The sequence below is a fragment of the Adiantum capillus-veneris genome, chromosome 7, assembly GCF_014529385.1.
Source record: "Adiantum capillus-veneris isolate H3 chromosome 7, ASM1452938v2, whole genome shotgun sequence".
Lineage (NCBI taxonomy): Eukaryota > Viridiplantae > Streptophyta > Polypodiopsida > Polypodiales > Pteridaceae > Adiantum > Adiantum capillus-veneris.
Window position 1 is genome coordinate 8,076,492 of NC_140937.1, and position 13,444 is coordinate 8,089,935.

At 39.4% G+C, this 13,444-nt stretch overlaps 1 long non-coding RNA gene across 1 annotated transcript in view; it reads right to left on the reverse strand.

The window, feature by feature from the left end:
• Positions 1-353: 353 nt before the first annotated feature.
• Positions 354-13,444, reverse strand: part of LOC147453405 (uncharacterized) — a 108,250-nt gene continuing 95,159 nt past the window's right edge. The window contains exon 3 of the long non-coding RNA XR_015188742.1: positions 354-867. This is a non-coding gene — a long non-coding RNA (uncharacterized LOC147453405). The remainder of the gene's footprint in view (positions 868-13,444) is intronic.

Below are 13,444 nucleotides of genomic sequence, written 5' to 3' on the forward strand. Positions count from 1 at the left end.
ACATGTGATTGTAGGCACTTTTTGAAACAGATTCAACCATAATACTCTGATATCTCAATTGGTGAGGCACTTGAATAGCATCCTCAATGATAGGGATACACATCACACATATATTCTCTCTCTCTCTCTCACTCTCTCTCTCTCTCTCTCACACACACACACACACACACAAATAAAAACAAGGTATTTGTGAAGGTTCACTTTAGCATTCTAAAACAAGGTGAAGGGTCACGTTGACATTCTCAAACAATTTAATAAGATGGATCTATATGAGACTTTTAAATGAAAAGATTGTTTACAAACTAATTATTTTAAAAAAATAATTCAATACTTCACATCAAATGTAGACTCAACTCCTTTCTTAGTTCAGGTTTATTTTAAAAACCCAATGATAAATTTAAAAAATTGAAAAAGTCAAGTAATTTAGGCCATGAAATTAAGATACTTTAAACACTAAAAAAGATTTCATTGTTTCACACGAAAAGGTAGTTTCAATACCCTTCGCTTCGCTTTTGCTATCGCACGTACGGCCAAAGCCCACAAACCTCGCACTGCTGCAAGTCCATAGGAGTAGAGCCGCCAAGATTTGCCTTCACACCGCCTCATCAGGTCGGTTGTGCTCAAGGGAAACCTGATTACACTGCAAAAAGATAGAAATAGAGGCAACCCAGTCCCTCATCACTCTTGGACACACACACACACACACACACACACAGAAAGAGAGAGAGAGAGAGAGAGAGAGAGAGAGAGAGAGAGTGGACGTCCCAAGGAGCTAGCATTGCCGTATAGTGTTGCGATGCAGGGCTCCTTCGTTGTCTTGATGCACTCCAAGCCCTTGAGCTCCTTCAACGTCATCCGTCGCACAACCTGACAAAGTGCTTCAATTTCAGCGAAGCCTTCAATCTCAGCGGACTGCACTCTGGCATGCCACTCAAAGCTTCACAGTCATCGACCCACCAAAGCTGTAGGAGCATTTGCTGAGATTCCTATTAATCAACCCCAAACCCAAAATTGACACGGCCTACTGGATACTTTAGATAGATTTTAATTTGATTACTTAAGATCCTATCCTAGTTTAATTTCTATTCCCAAAAAAATCCATTCGTCCCTAAATGATGCCATTTTTATTTCATTTCAAAAACATTGAGTCTAGAAGGAAGGGCCTCAGGGCCATTTAAGTGTTAATTATCCTACATGAGAAGAATGGCTAAGGGCTATTTGTCTTGGTCATGTCATCACAAGCTCTTTTTTTTTAAGTCTTTGAGCCTTAAACGAATGATCTAAATACTATTCTTTTAGATTTTGACCTTGATAGAGAAGAGATAGAGGAAGATAATTAAATATCTTTTAAAAGAAAAGTGGCACTCAATCACCTACAAATGGTATTTTGGTCAAAATTTTAAAATTTAGAAGAATTTTCAAACTTTTGTCTACGTTTTAAAGCAAAATAAATAAAATAAATATTTTGGTTAAAATTTTAAAATTTAGAAAAATTTTCAAACTTTTTGTATATGTTTTAATCTTAATAATTAAGATTCCATAGCCAAAAATGAAATTGTTTGCACAATCAGCAATGGCCATACATTCATTCTTATATTTTGGATCCGTGATAAGATTAATGATTGTTGCTACTATCTTCTGTCATGAGATTCATGCATCAATAGCGAGAGAATTTCCCTCAATTACATGCTCTTAGGAAAACACATACAAATTTTATTCAAGAATCCAAAAGCTAACAATATAAAGATAAAATTATGATCATCATTGTAATTGTATTAAAGTTGACTTTGATTCTACACGGTGGACTGGTGAGGTTGTGAAAAAAGACAATATCTTCCATCACCTGGGGGTGCCCGTAGGAGAAGGTATTACTCACAAGACTGCTTTTGACTGAGTCCAAGAAAAATTTAAAAAGAAAATGAAGCGGTGGGAATTCATCCTGATTCCTTTCCACTATAGAGCTACAATAATCAATACTCTCTTTATCCCGTATATAAGTTTCACCTCACCTCTTCTTCAACTATGTCCAAAAAATTGGAATTCCTTTCTGGTACCAATCAAGGAGTTTTTGTGGAGAAACAAGCTGACTGCTAAAAAACCATGGCATAAGGTGATGGGCTAGATCGTGAAACCTAAAGCTCAAGGAGGATTGGGCATCCTTAACCCGGTCACTCACGACCTGGCTTTCTATGAAATTTTTTCTGCATCCTTGCCAGAGCAGATGAGATTTGGGATGGCATGGCTAGGGAAATGGTAATGGATGCCCGAATGAGGTCTAAAGTCAACTCTTGGTCAAATCTCAACTTCCAAAATAGACATTTATTCCCTGCTCCGGTGTGAAGGTGCAAGTTGGTGGTTTTACTGGAAAGTTTATCGAAAAATTCCATAGAGCCACCGAGGCTCTCAAGTGAAAGGAAGAGATGAGGTACTGCAAAGGCACGACAAGTCACCAGTCTCATTAGGGCCCCATAGTGGATGGCCTGGGCCTTAATGATCATTGGATTGAGATAGCCACAAATCTTAACATGCTCTAGGCAAGGAGAAGTATCCTGGTTTGCTGGGACGAACTGACTATGGAGTTCTTTAGAGAATTATGGGATGATCTTAATGTCCCTCTCACGAGTATGGCTAACCAAGCCTTTCTCGAATGGACTTTGGATTCTAGCATTAAGAGAGGGCTCATAAAACCTATCCCAAAGATATTATGCTATTCTCAATTGAAGGATTGGTGCCCCATCTCTATGATTTCTGTGGCATATAAAATCATTGCCAAACTTTTCACTCTTAGGATCTCCCCTCTGCGTGATAAAGCCATCTTCCCCCATCAACATGGATTTATAAAAGGTAGGTCTACATATGAAAACATTTTAGAAGCAAAGATTGGAATATAGTATGCTTTTCTCACTAAGCAGGAGCGCATTCTACTGCAACTAGACAAGGCCTATGATAGGATTATGTGGTCATTCATAGTAGATGTCATGAAATCATTGGGCTTTGGGTCTTAGCTATGTCGATTGGTCCATACTCTTATGAGATGGTAGTCACTCTGAGCTTCTACTCAATGATAGGATTGTGGGATCTTTCGCAATCGAAAAAATCAATCAAACAAGGATGCCTTATTGCCCCCTTGTTGTTTGCCATTGTCTTGCACCCGCTAATTACTATGCTCAAAGATTGTGCTGCAAGCGAGGAGATACAAAAATTGACCATGCCACAACAACGAACCCATGTGGCGAGGTTATTCATGGATGACTCACTCCTCTTCTAAAAATCTTTCCCCAAAGTCATCCAAAAGGCTCTTGAGGTTGTGCAAACTTTTTTTGTGGCGAGGTTATTCATGGATGACTCACTCCTCTTCTAAAAATCTTTCCCCAAAGTCATCCAAAAGGCTCTTGAGGTTGTGCAAACTTTTTTTGTTGCCTCAAGGTCGAAGTGCAATACTGAAAAATCAAGGCCGATCTCTCTATAGGAGAACAACTCATTCGCCCCATCTCTTTGGACAAGAGAGATTGTCTTGAAAGGTAGGACTTTTTGACATCTGGGAGGTGGTCTTAACCCACAGACAAAGATTGCAGTGGGTCTAAGAAAAGGTCAATAGCAAGATCAGAAGCTGGGAATATGTCCTTCTGTCATTCCCTAGCCGGGTCAAAGTGATCAACTCCTTCATGATCCCTTACATTGCCTTTACTAGCCCGCTCCTCAAAATAGCCAAATGTAGCTGGAAAGAGTTCTTGAAACCCATTAAAGTTTGTATGAAAAACAATAACACAAAAGCCTCTACACCTTGGCAGTGGGCAAAATGAGACGTAGTGGCTAGACCAGTGGAGCAAGGTGTTGTAGGATCCTCAACCTTGTTGCCCATGCGGAAGCCCTTTGTGCCAGATTTGTGGTCTCGATTGGAAAACAAGACCAGGCATGGGCTATTATGACCTACAATATGATGGACCACGCAAAGCTCTACTCTGAAGGAGGGTAATGGAAAGGGGATGGTGGAAAGGGCTTGAGATTCATTACAAATTGCTTGCCCCTTAGTGGATGTACTTGAGATGGTTCTCAAGTGCAACATAGTGATGGATACTTTAGAGTGGGAGGAGTTAACTAGATACTTCCAAAACTCTCTAACATTTTGGTCCCCTTGGCTGTAGTTTTGGATTATGTTGTAACAGATCCATATTGATGGACTCCCACTTCATTGCAGATATATCTAATGATTGTAGCTTCCCAAGGTTCTTACCTCTTTCAGCTTTAATCTTCTTGCATATCAAACGCTTCATAACATACTCTAGGATATCTTTTTTCATCTTAGGCCAATAGAAATTTTGTTTAAGAGAATCAAACATTTTGTGATAGCCTGAGTGAGATGCAAGAGGGATTTCATGAAATTTCTTTAGAATTTAAATCCTTAAGCATGTAGGTATGCATAATCAATGCCTGAAGAATAATAATCCATCTTGAATAGAACAGTCTTCCAAGCGTCTTTCTTTCATTTTGAGCTTAGACCTCTTGCATTAAGGGACCAAATTGGTCATCATTTAGAAAGGTGCTTTAAAATTCTTCTGATAGGATGGAATGGACAAGTGAGATAGCAAGGGCCACTACCTGTCAGCCTAGAGCATCAACCGCTTGGTTTTCCCTGCATAGTCTAAAGTTGATCTCAAAAGTGAATTCTTGTCAAAATTCAACACATCCTCTTTATTGCATATTGAGATCTGGCTAGGTGAAAATCCACTTTATACTTTTGCGATTGGTGACAAGCTCAAGCATCTCACCTAAAAGATAGTGTTGCCACTTCTTGAGGGAATGAACCATAGATAGTGACTCAAGGTCATGGATGTAGTAATTCTTCTCATGGGTCCTGAGCCCGGGGGATTCACTCTATATGTAAAACGGGATGCCACTTGCAAGTGAAAACTTTGATAAAACCCCTATATACGGCTCATATTAGGAAATATGACCCCCCTTTCTATGCGTATACGACAATCCATGAAAAAAACTATCAAACCTCTATCTTACATATAGAATTTAGGTCTTACATGATCTAAATGAGTAAAACTAGTCAAAGAGCATGTAGCATAGTGACTAGAAACGTACTAAGGAGCCACTTCTATTGATAATTAGATGTACCATCAATGTGTCTTAGTTTGACTTTGAAACTATGTGCCCAATCAGCCTGCACTCTACCTACTTGTCCAATTTGGGTCGAATTTTGACCCATCTAAATTACTCAAAAACCATGGTTATAAAGTTTTGTTAGGTTCTTCGTGTAAATTTGCATCTATACAAACTCAATAAATGAACTATATACAAAGCAGTGTTAGTTCTTGCATGTATCTTTGTAGCTACTGACGCACAAGTTTGAGGGAAGAATCTTTTGGGAAGCTATGATTTTGAAACACAAAAACTTTCTCTCATGGTTCCCTTTTCTCACTCCCTCCCCATAAATATAATACCCCCTCCCTTATTTTTAAGCATGGGAGTGTTAACATATACATGTGGTAGTGATGTGTGTGAAAATACTAGGACCGTCGGGCATTTTTTCCCTCTTTAGGAGGGTTTTTCCCCCGTCCATTGTATATACGCCCATCACTCTAGGGCTATCTATCTTTCCATTGCACACTAAGTAATACACTCTTTATTATGTGACTTGAGCTTCCTTTGTCTTCTCCAAGCTGTGTGCGTTTCTCTGCAACCCTAGTTCCAACAATTGGTATCAGAGCAGGTTGCATCCTCCCGGGCTTAGTCGCCAACAGCTCCAACACAGGCCTGCTCATTTTCTCCAATTTCAGTGAGCTTTGGCAAGCATTCACAGGTCGACAAAATTTTTGGGAGAGCTTGTAGTGCTCAGTCTGCTTAGATTTTGGCCTCCATTTTCACTACAGACAGTACTGCACAGGCTATTTCATCATTTTGTGTAGAATTTTTGTTAGTGCTGTTTGTTGCATAATAGGTGCCTTACACTCTTCTACCATTTGTGCTATATACCACGTGTTGTTCTCGCTTCATTTCTCCTCTTTTTGGGTAGTTTTCACATCAGGTGCAACATTTACCATGGTTGACAACAACAAAGAATGTGTTCAAGATGTTTGCTGCTCATGATAGATGGGACAATTACCGTATGTGGGATTACATGATGCAACATGTTCTTGTGTCAAAGGGCATCTGAAATATTTTGCAGGGCATTGATGTATGTCCTAATTCTGAGGATGCGGGCGATGTTGAGGATGTTGCAGGTCTTGCTGCAAGAATTGTTGCTATTAGAGTTGTTTTTCCTATGATAGAACAATCTCGTTGGGATGTAAAGGATGCACAGGCTCACACATTGATTGTGTTGTCTATGAAGCCCACCATTGTTCCTCACATTTGTTCAACAAAATATGCAAAACAGGCTTGGGATATTTTGGCTGGTCTTTATGAAAGTCGCAATGAGGCTAAAATTGCTTTGTTGCGTAAAGAGATGGAGTCAAAGATTATGCATGAGGAAGATGATATGGACACTTTCCTTGCTAGTGTCAAGGATATCAGTGAGCAACTTATTTATGTCTTACTAGATTCTTACCAAACATTTGCTAGTACTTGGAGACTTATGACCCAAGGAAATCCTGAAGTTGTCAAGTTTGATGCATTATGCACAATACTATTGCAAGAGTCACTTTCCAAAAAAAATAGGACTAGGCAGCGTGCAGTTGAACATGCGTTTATTTCTTCTCAAAGAAAGGGTGGTAACAACAATGCAGCCACTTCTTATGGTTCTGCTACGAGTGGCAAAAGTTTTGTTCCTAATGCTTCTATTGAAATCAATTCGTCTGGAAATTCTGGTGATAAGGGAAAAAAGAAGATGCGTTGCCATTATTGTAAAGCTAATGATCACTTGATCAAGTAGTGTCCTAAGTTGAAGGCCAAAGAGGCTAAGAAGAAAGAGGGTGGTTCCACTGCAAATGCTGGTTCCACTACAAATATAGCCATTGTTGAGTCTTTCGTAAAAGGAGATTGTGATGTTGATGTTGATGTAGAATGGTCTTTTGAGTACACTTACAATCATGTTGTCCATGATGCATGCTTATCAGTTGCTACAGATTCACATGTGTGGTATTTTGACAGTGGTGCTACAAAGCACATTACCTCACAACGTGAATTTTTCACCTCTCTTGAGTCTGTCTCTCATGGGAATTCAATCACTTGTGCCAACAATGCCTCTTATCCGATTTAGAGAGTTTGAAAGATTGTGCTTACTGCTGCAAATGGAAGTTCCTTCACATTTGTTGATGCACTTCATGTACCTGGGATCAAGAAGAATCTCTTCTCTATATCTGCACTTGCTAGACTTGGACTTGTAGTCAAATTTGTGGACAACAGATGTACAGTTCATGATCTCAGTTTTCGTGATGAAATTGTTCCATCTGGTCTTTTGTGTCATGGGCTGTATAAGCTCACTTTGTATGACAAGTGTGGACAAAATTTTGCAAATGCTGCTGCAGATTCAAGGGCTATTTCAGATGCAAAACTTTGGCATGCACGTTTTGGTCCTTTGAATTTTTCTGGTTTACTGCATTTGCAGAAATCTGATATGGTTGCTTCCTTGCTGCCTCTTGAAGCACCTGTCAAACATGTTTGTGAAGGCTGTATTTTGGGTAAGATGCAGCGTTCGAAGTTTCCAAAGGATGGTTCAATTAGGGCCACATGCATGTTGTATCTTGTGCATAGTGATGCTTGTGGGCCCATGCAAACTCCGTCATTGGACAATTACCGTTACTTTGTGACTTTCATTGATGATTACTCCATGCATGCATGGGTATTTCCGCTTAAAGCGAAGTCCAAAGTTTTTATGTGCTTCAAACATTTTTTGGCTATGGCTGAAAATGTATCAAAATGTACTGTGGGCACCCTCTGTTCCGATCGAGGGGGGGAGTATATGTCTCATGAATTTAATGTAGTTTTGGCTAGTCGTGGGATAAAACACCAATGTATAGTGCCTTATACACCTCAGAAAAATGGTGTTGCTGAGAGGAAAAACAGGTCACTTACGGAAAAAAAGGTCACTTACGGAAATGGCCCGATGTATGGTCAAAAGTCAAGCTTTGCCGCATTGTTTTTGACTTGATGCCATCATGTGTGCCACTTATGTACTAAATAGGTGTCCTACAAAAGCTTTGTAGTCTATTACTCCATGTGAAGCATGGCATGATAGAAAACCTTCTATGGAGCACGTGCGTGCTTTTGGCTGTTTGGCATATGCTTTGGTGCCACAAACACAACGCAAAAAAATGGATGATAAGGCTGTTTGTTGGTTATGGTGCTGAAAACAAAGGTTACAGGTTGTATCATCGACAAACAAAGTGTATTTCAGTTTCACAAGATGTAGTGTTTGTGGAAGATTCTGTTCAACCCTTGCCGTCATGTACTAGAGACACTACTGTAAGCTCACAAGACATTTAAGACAGTTTGTTGCCTCTTATCAATGGTGGAAGTTCGAAAGTAAATTCCAATGAGACAAATATACAGCCTTTGGGGGTTTCATAAAATGTTATCGATCAGGCTATTATTGATGCATATGTACATGATGTACTTGATGAGAAAAGGGCTGAAAACGAGCAAGCTAGAAGTATGCCAAAATGGTTGGTGCATACATTGCGTGACAGTAAATTGGATGCACCTTTGTCTAGTCGTACTTGTCCAGGCTCTCGCCATGCATCTTATGCACCAGATTGTTATGCTTTGGCTGTGTCTAGCTTACATGATGTTGAGGAACCTCTGTCTTTTGATGAAGCAAAGAATTTAAAAAATTGGATAGCTGCCATGCAATCAGAATATGATGCACTTATAAAAAATGACACGTGGAGTTTATGTGATTTGCCTCCTGGCAAAAAGGCCATTGGTACAAAGTGGGTTTACAAGTTGAAACGCAAGCCAGATGGTGAGATCAATCGCCATAAGCTTGACTTGTTGCAAAGGGTTATGCACAGCAAAAAGGCATAGATTATGAAGAGACTTTTGCTCCCACTTGTCGTATGAGTACTGTGCGTTTTCTATGTGCATTGGCAGCTCATTTTGGTTGGGATGTACATCAATAAGACATTGTTATTGCTTTGGTCAAACAAGGCTTTCATAACAGTCCAAAGAAATCACATTGTATGTAAAGCGTGAGGGTGATGTTCTTCTCATTGTGGTTCTTTATGTTGATGATTTGCGGATCACTGGACCAAATGAGAGACATATTACTGAATTTAAGGTTGATTTCAATGCTACTTTCAAGATGAAAGATTTGGGGCTATTGCATCATTACTTGGGTATATAGTTTAAGCAGTGTGATGGTGGTATTGCCTTGTGTAAAAAAAGTTACATAGAGACATTACTATGTAAGGTTGGACTTGAGGATTGCAAACCTATTGCCACTCCCATGGAAACATGTTAAAGTTGAGTCTACATGATGTTGGTGATCCTGCTGATGTCACTCTTTACCAAACTATTGTTGGCTGCCTCATTTATGTATGCAACATGAGGCCAGATATTCAATTTGCAGTCTCACAGGTCAGCAGATTTATTCATAGCCCAGGGTCTAAGCATTGGCAGGGTGTCAAGAGGATTTTTTGCCACCTTAGTGGCACTTTACATCTTGGCTTGTTTTATCCTAAGGGGGAATCATTGTCGCCAAACTTACATGCTTTTTTGGACTCATATTGGGTTGGTTGTTTTGACACAAGAGTGTCCACAAGTGGTTTTTGTTTCATGCTTGGCAGTTCATGTATATCATAGTTGAGCAAGAAGCAACCTACTATGGCCACTTCTAGTTGTGAGGCTGAGTACAAGGCAGTCTTCACAACTATGATTGAGTGTGTTTGGCTCATACGCCTTATGGTTGATTTGGGTGTTGGACAGGACACTGCCAACACTATCTACGCTGACAGTCAAAGTGCATTGGCAATTGCGAGGAACCCAGTTTTTCATGCTCGCACAAAGCACATTGAGGTGCATTACCACTATGTCAGGGAGAGGCTCTCAGCAGGAGAAATTATCTTGGCTTATGTGCCAACACAGGACAACCTTGCACATCTTTTCACAAAGGCATTGTCTCGTGAGAAGCTTGAAGCTTTTTGCAAAGCTTTGGGCTTACTCCCCTTTGAGGATTGATCATGTCCTCAGGCATGGCACTTCCCTTTACTCATGTGTCGGCTCTTGTTCACTGCATCACTCCAGGGGGGATTTGTTACCATTTAGATGTGGTAGTGATGTGTGTGAACATACTAGGACCGTTGGGGCATTTTTTCCCTCTTTAGGAGGTTTTTTGCCCCGTGCATTGTATATACGCCATCACTCTAGGGCTATATATCTTTACATTGCACACTAAGTAATGCACTCTCTATTGTGTGCTTTGAGCTTCCTTCATCTTCTGCAAGCTGTGTGCATTTATCTGCAACCCTAATTCCAATAGGGAGATCAATTACTGGGGGCCTACCCCTAACTTATACTCTTATGTTACTTGTCAAAAAAACCCCTCCCGTGCACTTACGTGGTGCGGTAAGTTTTCCATGGTGAATCCCTCGGGGTCCTGAGCTGTTTGGATTCATAAGCTACGAGATGGCCTTATTGATGTAGGATCCCACCTATACCTTGTACGCAAGCATGTATTATCGTCTTAAAGGTTTTCTCAAAATTTGAAAGTTTCAAAAAAGGTTCACTAGCCAATATCTATTTTAATTTATTGAAGGCTGCATCTCTCTTATCATACGAGATAAAAGATTCCTCCTTCTTGGTGAGTTTAGTGAGAGGACCTGCGATTATATAGTTTTTAATAAATATTCTACACCATCATGTGAGGCCGATAAATCTGTGGACTTCTGAAACACTCTTGGATTGATCCAATGGCCTACTTGATCCGAGATTGATCTTGATGAAATATATGGTGTCACTAATTAAATCAAGTAGCTCATCTATGCAAGGTAAGAAATATGCACTCTTTCTAATTCCACGTTGGTAGTAGCCTGATCAAAGATCGATCTTGGTGAGATATTTGGCATCACTGAGTGGATCAAGTAGCTCATCTATGTGAGGTAAGAAATATTCTTGATGGTGCACTAATTAAAACCTTTAAAATCTATGCAAAGTCTCAACATCTCATCCTTCTTCTTTTAGAAGAGTATAGCAGCACTCCAAGGAGAGCCCATCGATTTGATTAAGCCTTATTCTAAAAGCTAAGTCAACTAGTTCTTCCATTCTATTCATTCAGGAGATGACATCTTGTAGAACACCCTTACTATTGTCTTGGTACCATGAATGAGCTCAATTTTGTGCACTAGTTTCTTAAGCAGGGAATATTTGTCAACTCCTTTGAAAAAATCCCTTGATATTAATTTAGCCCTTCAAGCTCTATCCTTCCCATTCTGTTTTTTGTTTATTGAGTTTTATAAAATAGATTGATAGTCCTTTCCTTAATCCTTTAACTAAAAATATTTTTTGAATCCCTAACTCGAAGATTTTTCTATGTATATAGCACTTACCTCAACTATCAGTACCATCACATGGTAAGAAGAATCAAGAAGCCTCTGTAGGTTTAACAAAAACTATTAAAACAAAAGGTTATTACATACATCGAATCCATTTGACCACCTTCAAGGGAGTTTTTCCTGCTTTGCCTTGTACTAAGATTTGTTTGCCCTATGAATCTATAAAAGAGATGGTCTCTTCGTTGCAATGGATGTTTGCTTTATTTTTGCTCAAGCAATCTTTCCCTACAATTCCTTCAAATAGACCAATCTTTAGCATTATAAATCTTTGTTGGATTGAGTGGCCTTCTAATTGAAAGGATATATCTACCATCTATCAAGATGATGGACCCGCTTCCTAGAGAAACTCGCAATTTATGGCCTGTGGGTTGAGAAGTGACTTGCAATTTCTTCATAGTGCTAGGTGATAAAAATAAATGTGACCTACCAGAATCAATAAGAAAGGAAAGGGGTTTACTCTCATTCTCTTCCTTGGTCTTGAGAACGGAGAAGTATTGATTCTGGCCAATGGGATCCAAGGAAGGATAGATATTGGCTTGTTCTTCTATCTCATCCTTTATTGAAATGAAGTTCACTATTGATGTTCTAGGTAGGTTGATGGTTGGCTTTTGACCATAAAAATTAGTTCTAGGAGTTTTAGATTTGGTCCTCTCATTCCATGGTTTTTAAATTGCCCCCCTTGATTCGGTTGAATCTAAAAGTTAACATGTGTGGCCAAAAGACTGGGACTATCTCCCTTTGGGCATTCAGCCTTCATATGGACAAATTATAGGCATTTGTAGCACTAAATTTGTCTCCCACTTTGACTGACTGGAAGAGCATCCACACAAACAAAATGCAATGGAGGTTAGGATTGGGCGATTGGTTTCTATACAAATGGCATTTTAGTTGCTCAATAGGGATGACCGGGGTAAGAAGAAATTTATTGCTTCATATTTGTTACAATACCTCCCTTAAAAATGCTTTTATACTTTGACTTGGCACGGATCAAAATATTTGCTAATGAGGTAGATCGCAGGGACTCTACATCAAAAGTCAAATCTTCTCCAAACCCAATGATGAAGCGACTTAGCTTTTGTTCCTCATTCATTAGAGGAGCATATCGTTAAAGTCGGACAAAATCTTCATAGGTAAGCTTTAACAGACTTGTTCTCCAACTTGTCAGGAAGAAACTCATTTCTCTTAGTGGTGCATTAGTCTAGGCAAAGATATTACTCCTTGAGATGATGCTTTAACTCATCCTGTGTTGGGTCATCTCTATTACTTGCACTACAAGAGATCACTTCATTATCAATGCCAAATTACCCATGTTGTTGGCGGACGTTGGTATATGCATTGCTGTATATACTGATTCCTATTTCGACAATATGGTACCGATGCCAAATTACCCACGTTGTTGGCGGACATTGGTACATGTATTTTTGTATATATTGATTCCTATTTTGACAATATGGTATCGATGCCAAATTACCCACGTTGTTGGCGGACGTTGGTATATGCATTGCTATATATATTGATTCCTATACTGACAATATGGTACCGATGCTGATATCAATGCCCTGGATTTTTATAAGCCATTTATTTTTGTCGATACATTTGTTGGTATCTGTGTGATATGTTGTAGTGTTGGCAAGATTGGCACTTGAGCTTCCACCATGATTTTGTTGGTCCTCCTAGCTTAGCTCTTCCCATTATCCCCTAAGCTATTCAATTGTAGTTGACATGAGTAAAGTAGTCATCCATTTGAATTATCTGTTCTTCTAGTTGAGTAGGCACACTATCGCTCACGCCTAGAAAAGGATATGGTTGCACAAATTTGAGTAGGGTCTTAAGATCCTTCTCACACCCAAAATCCTCTATAAGGGCTGCTACAAGAGAGATCTGATTTGGACTTGGCACATAGACAACTATCCTCAAAAAAAATTATTTTTTATTTTATTTATTTT